This window comes from Bolinopsis microptera, chromosome 3 (assembly GCF_026151205.1).
Source record: "Bolinopsis microptera isolate Bmic1 chromosome 3, MBARI_Bmic_1.0, whole genome shotgun sequence".
NCBI classification, from domain to species: Eukaryota; Metazoa; Ctenophora; class Tentaculata; order Lobata; family Bolinopsidae; genus Bolinopsis; species Bolinopsis microptera.
The window spans coordinates 11,506,689-11,513,081 of record NC_087074.1 but is presented as its reverse complement, the minus strand read 5'-3'; the positions used below and the strand labels follow the sequence as shown (position 1 = coordinate 11,513,081).

At 35.0% G+C, this 6,393-nt stretch overlaps 1 protein-coding gene across 1 annotated transcript in view; it reads left to right on the top strand.

Moving 5' to 3' along the window:
- The window catches only part of LOC134813188 (protein virilizer homolog), a gene marked incomplete in the record, with an annotated part of 10,428 nt that overhangs the window by 235 nt on the left and 3,800 nt on the right, over nt 1–6,393 (top strand).

Genomic DNA, 6,393 nt, shown 5'->3' with positions numbered 1-6,393 from the left:
TATGGAGAAACAAAAACAAACTTTACATCATGACTAGAGTCACTTTTAACACTAATAAACATAAACCACCACGGTATAATTCTGCATGAGTACCTGTCCCTACCATACGGTTTAAGAACTCACGTTTACTGTCACTAGGGCTAGGAGGGGCTTTATTGAGGAAGTTATTAACCTCGTCCTCGTAAGGAGTACCGTACACAGCTAGGGTACATGCTGAGAAGGTACCGTACAGTACCAGACTGTCAACTAGTCCCAGTCTGTTGCAGGGGAGGTGAATACTAGCAAGCGTGTAGTCAAGGTGTCCTACTGGCTGAGGGAAGGGTTAGGGTTATGAAGGTGATAGAGACTTTAGAGGTGCTCCAAAACTACTTTGCCAGCAGAAAGACCAAATCTTTAATCTTGACTGATTTCATTTATATTATGTATTATTATTAAATTCCAGTGCTAAGAAAGAAATCAATATCACCTACCTCAAAAACGCAAGCGTTTTTATTCTTAGTAATCTTGGCAAAGAAGTCTAGAGTGAAGGAGTCAGGGTTAGTTTCCCCTTTCATTGGAGCAGCTGGGTGGCCTGCAACACCCTTTGGAACCACCCTGAATTTTAAAGCGAAGTTAGATCAATATCTTAGATATTACCTAGCTTAGGGTAATTTGTTAATTTTACTAGATTCGGCTTCTATTTAGTGATCGGAAAGGAAACCAACCAAAACTCGCAAGCACTCTAACTCATGAAAGTTAAACGTGAGCTCCAAATCACATGATATAATGCTGATTATCTCAGTTGATTTACCGTATCTCGTGTAGAATAACAGGTGTGTTGAAGCTGATCATATCTATCTGAGACTCCTCCACATGTTCCGTGTGCTCGAATGTGTCGTAGAACAACAGGTAGGACAGGTCACTTGCTACCATCTCACTGGCTGTTAATTAATTAATTAGTTAGTGATTAAGACTGTCCGAGAGTTTAATTATTTTTTCAATTATAAGTCACAACAAACAGTTTTTTAGTACTTATAACAAATCAATTTTTAGCACAGACGTCTTAATTTATCTATTAAGAAGAAAAACTTTTGTCAAGCAGGAAGACGAAACAAAGAGGGAGGAAATTGTAACTTTGTAAAGGGAAAAAAAGAGACGTGAAACTATTTTAAAAATTTAAAAAAGTAATCGTGATGCATAGTTAATCATATTAAAAATTGAACATCCCCTTTATAGTACGTATTTAAAAAAAAAGGATAATATTTAGTAGTTCTTATACTCACTGAATTTTAAACGAAAAAGATAATCAAAATCGTCAGAATAGGATAAGTTCGCAGAAATACAATAATTATTATACCAATGACAAGTATAAATATGTTCATGTTTCTAATAATATTTAAAGTAGAACGAGACAAATATTGAAACCCAAATTATAAAAAATCATTATTTTGTAAACAATTCCTACTAAATCAAATACATACTATCGGCAACCAATTTGTATATTAACTCTATTTACTCATGTACTAATACGTAGCACCAATCAGAATTCTACAAAAACAATTTTTTCAGCATTATTTAACTTCAGAATATTAGAATATCTATTTCCTAAGATTGAGAAATAAATGAATGACAAACTTGTTGACATTTTCCTCAACTTCAGTATCTTTACAATCTTTAACAACATCCAAGGCAATGAAAACAAGCCCTTTTAGCAATTTTAGCTGGTATTTCATTTTGTTGTTTTGAGCGATTTTGTACATCAATCGTGTAATCCTACGCAATCTATAGATACTGATAAATGTTTCACTACAATCCCCGCCTAAAGACGAACTTACTTCCTTAACAAGATGCCTAAAACACCCTTCTAAATCAGACGATAAAACAAGGTCCTTCACATTTTTGATGCTACTCAAAGTCTCGATATCCAGATTATCACATTTCCTTAATTCAATTTCGATCTGCTTTAAGGAAGGGATAAATAAATCCCTTAGGTAAAAAGATATGATCTTCCACGTTAAAATAAGTGAAGATGGCTCTCGAAATGACTTTTCATCAAATGAATGGACACAGTACAGGATCATCAAATTGTGTATGCTTTTCCAACGAATACTGTTGAAATCTTCTATACTTCCTAACGAATGTAGAACCAAGAGAGTGATAGCCTGGCAATAAGTTGAATCCGTAGGAACAGCATTTCGTTCTCCATAACCGTATTGATTGACAATATTTGGTAGGTGGTCACAGACAACAGTTTTCATGCTAGTAAGGGTGTACTGTTTGTCCTTGTATGTGATTTCATCAATCACATCTATCAAGTACATACCGAAAGTTGATCGAGAACTTGCGTCGCCATTCTCACAATTGTTTTCACAGCATGAAATAGTAAATGCTTTCATCATAAGAACAAATGAACCGTTTTCCAATGTGCGAGTTATGGAATCTTTGATAATAAATTGATCAGCAGCATAACAAACAATTTTTGAATAAGCCAACTTTAAATCATTTGATGGAAGAATATACCGTTTTGTATGGGCGAACAAGTCCTTTACCAATAGGAGATACAATTTTAACTCTTTTTCAGATTTCATTTTTTCCTTGAACTTATCAATAGCTCTAAGCAGAATTACAGAAATAAATTCCTGCTGATCTCGATGAAATTTAATCGCATTTAACATGTTCCTTATGAAGTTGCAGGTCAAAAGATATTTGAGTCTATCTGTTGTGGAGTTTTCAATAATGTACTTCAGAAATTCCATAATCACACGAACTGGCCGAAAGTGCTTGATACCCGTATTTTTAATCGAGCTAAATGTGTTAATGTCCAATAGTTTGAACAAATTTGGCACAATTGATCTTGAATCTGAGAACTGAGCATGCTCTCTGAGAAGACACGCTATATCAATCATTCTCAAGAAGTTAACGTCAAGGTTTTCAGAGACTCCAAATTGGTAATTCTTGATGTACTTGAATACATAGCCTACAACACCGTGCTTTATCAGCCAATTAATGGTCATTATCATAGTTGGTCTATTGGCCTCACTCGATTTGTAGCGGAATTCTAATGTTACTAAAAGCTCTTTCAATATCCATGCAAATTGCTCGATGTTTGATGCGTCTCGTTCCAAATGATCCACTAAGTATGGAACAATCATCATGATAGCACTGATTATTCTATGATGAAACAAGACAGGTTGGCCAGGTTGCTGAATTGGGCCATAATAGAAAATGCACATAGCAAATCCTATGCAATCATCGAAAGTAGTCAACAAGTTACTATCGCCTTTTTGACCCAGGAAGCAAATAGCTAGAGATGCAGCCAAAATTACTTTTTTGTCTCTAAGTTCCATCTTTACGTGGTCAGTGGCAATCTTTGCTATTTTAAATATATTTACAAGTGTCATTCCAACCAATTGGTAGTCCTTCCAAAATATATACAGTGCTGAGCAAGCCATTTGAGCAAAATCTGGGTCGAGTTTATTAAGCTTTCCGCAAGATTCAATCCTCTTAGAGAACGTTTGCATGTAAAGGTAAATTTCTATTTTGGAAATCTTGACCAAAGGTAAGCCTATTAATTTCTGTATGTTTCCATTTGCATGTAAATTCGCCACTTCGAACATCTCTTCGATAGATTTAAGAACCCAAGATGTTTTTGGACTTGTATCCCCATCATCAGGTGGACCAACTTTAACAAAAGCATCCTCAAGAACGATGGCGAAGTTGTTCATTTATTTGTCAGCTTTAGTTCTGAAAATGAATGGCGAAGGTTATTAAACCGAAACGTACAATTTGATTGAATCAAAATTCGATCAAACTAACAATTTAACTACAAATTTAACCGTAGAAAAATCCCAATTATATTATTTAGTAATAGGTAATGACATGATAACAAATACTGAAAAATCATTAGCAAGACGATTCAATCAATATTTTGCTGCTAAATCAGATATCAGTACTTCGATGATCGGATTTACCTGTAACTTTTTCTGACGAATAGTAAATCTGTGCCCACTCGTGATTCAATCCCCTCCAAACGTTCATTTAAACAACACTACAGGAAATGGTTGAACAGTTACTAATAATTGTAGGCATCTCAGATTCATAAAAACATGTTTCTTAATACAACTTCTTAATGAAAGAATAGAAACGATAATTGAATTATTGATCAGAAAGCTTCTAACTTTTGAGAATTATGGCAATTTGAAATATGAAGAGTATTTAGATTTGAAACATATTAGATTTGATCAAATTATGGAATATGGTAGAGATAGACAAAACGGGTTTTTAAAACGTAGAATTTTTGAAATAAGTCACCATTAGAGCAGCAGTAAACGAAAAAGATGTGAGTTAAACCGTACTTTAAAATAAGTTTACGAATCATACAAATACAATAAAAAGTATCCATGTGCACTTTTTAAATAAAGAAGTTATCATAGATCACAAATTGTATAGTTTAGTATAAAAAGTAATCATAAATCGTTCACCAAGAAAAGTAATCACATAATTAATACATAAAATAATCAATCAAAATCTTTCAAGAAAACATATAGTATGAAATTATTGACGTTAGTTCTAACAATTTCATTATCTTTAAAATGTTGAACAAGATCAAGAGCCCAAAAAACGAGACCTTTCATCTGATCCTGCTGCCATTTATCTTGGATATTTTGGGCTATGGTAAACATAAGTCGGGTCATTTTATGTAACTCAGAAACTTTATCTTCAAAAACAAAAATCGTAAAGTGCTCAGGATTACTTAAAAATAACTTAAAATCTGCAATAAGATATTTAAAATGATTCTTCTTAAGTGTTTCATGATCAAAATCACTCTCATCAGCATCACCCAATTTCTCGTAAAACCGATCTAAAAATGTCTCCATCTCAGACTCATCATTCCCAGAGTTTTTACATGACTCCTCTAGTTGAAGAATTGACGAAACGAACGGCTCTCTCTGATCCATCTGAGCAACCTTCCACATGAACAACAAAGATGTTGAATAAATTCGCTTTCGACTGATAATCAACCTGTACAAATATTCTCGTTCCATCACCAATGACCGAACATCTTTCCAGTTGTCAGAGAAGAAACTTTCAATTCTATCCAAAGAAACCAGGACAAGACGAGTGATTATTTCGGAATACATGAAGCTTACACCACGCAACTGGACACCTTTACCAGAAAATTGTGCAACAATCTCAGGAAGGTTTTCGTTGACAATCTCCGCAAGTTTGTTCATTGTATCCTGGCCTCCTTTGTATTCTACATGACTGATGAACTCATTGACGTATCGGGAAAACCAAGCATCAGGATCACCGACATACTGATCAAACACTGCAGAAAACTTCAGTTTCTCAGTTTCTTCACTGTAATATATGACAGTGAGTGCTTGCATCATCTTTATAATGATCATCTCATCACTGATGCACAACATAGACTGTTCATCTTCGTGCGAAAAACATAAAGAATAATAAAATAGATAAGACAAACAGATAAGAAAATTATTGGAGGGTAACATGCTGTCCTGGATCTTGTTACAGAGATGCTGCATCGTGGAATGATATACCTTGCCGCTAATTTTAAGATCATCTAAAGCGAGCAGCCGATATCTTAACATAGCCCACCACAGAACTTTCGTTATTTGTACTGTCTCAGTTTCTTTGTTTTCATTAGCTGCTTCTACAATACCATTTAACAACTTGCTGAAGAAGTCTTTGTTCAAAAATTGCACAGCACTGTCGCTTGAGGCGTTTTCGATGTTGTAACTGAGAATTCCTAAAGATGCAGGGATGCGGTCGGTTTCATCGTAACACCAATATTGATTATGAACACTGTGGAAATTGAGGTTACAAGGGATTTTAGTTATTGTACTCAACAGATTCGGTAGTATCAAAAGAAGATCTTTAATGTCAATTTCTTCTCTGAGTAGAAATACTATCTCAATGCATCTTAGAATATGATTATCAATGTCGTCGTCTTCATGTGCTCCAAACGTATTCTCTGTAATGTAATCCAATGCAACATTGTGAAATTTGTACTTCGTCATGAATTTATTCACGACCTTTCTGTTGTGATCGTGGAATTTAAACATCGCTAACAGCAATATGCGTGTAAAGAATGCGAATTCCTCGAACCACTCCTCATCTTGGTATGCTGTGACATAATATACTACGTTCGGGGCCATCAGAAGAAAGGCTTTGATATATTCTGAATCAAATCTACCAATCTCACCGCTGTGTCCCTTCGGTACACGACATAAAATGGACAGAACCCTTTCATTATAAGTATCAAAATGATGAGCTGGTGTTATTATCTTCTGCTCCCTCGCAAAAGAGGCTGCAAGAACACAAGCCAAAATTACCCTTTCTTCGACCAATGAACGCACAACAACATGGTTCCCATGAGCAGCTGCCAGCCCC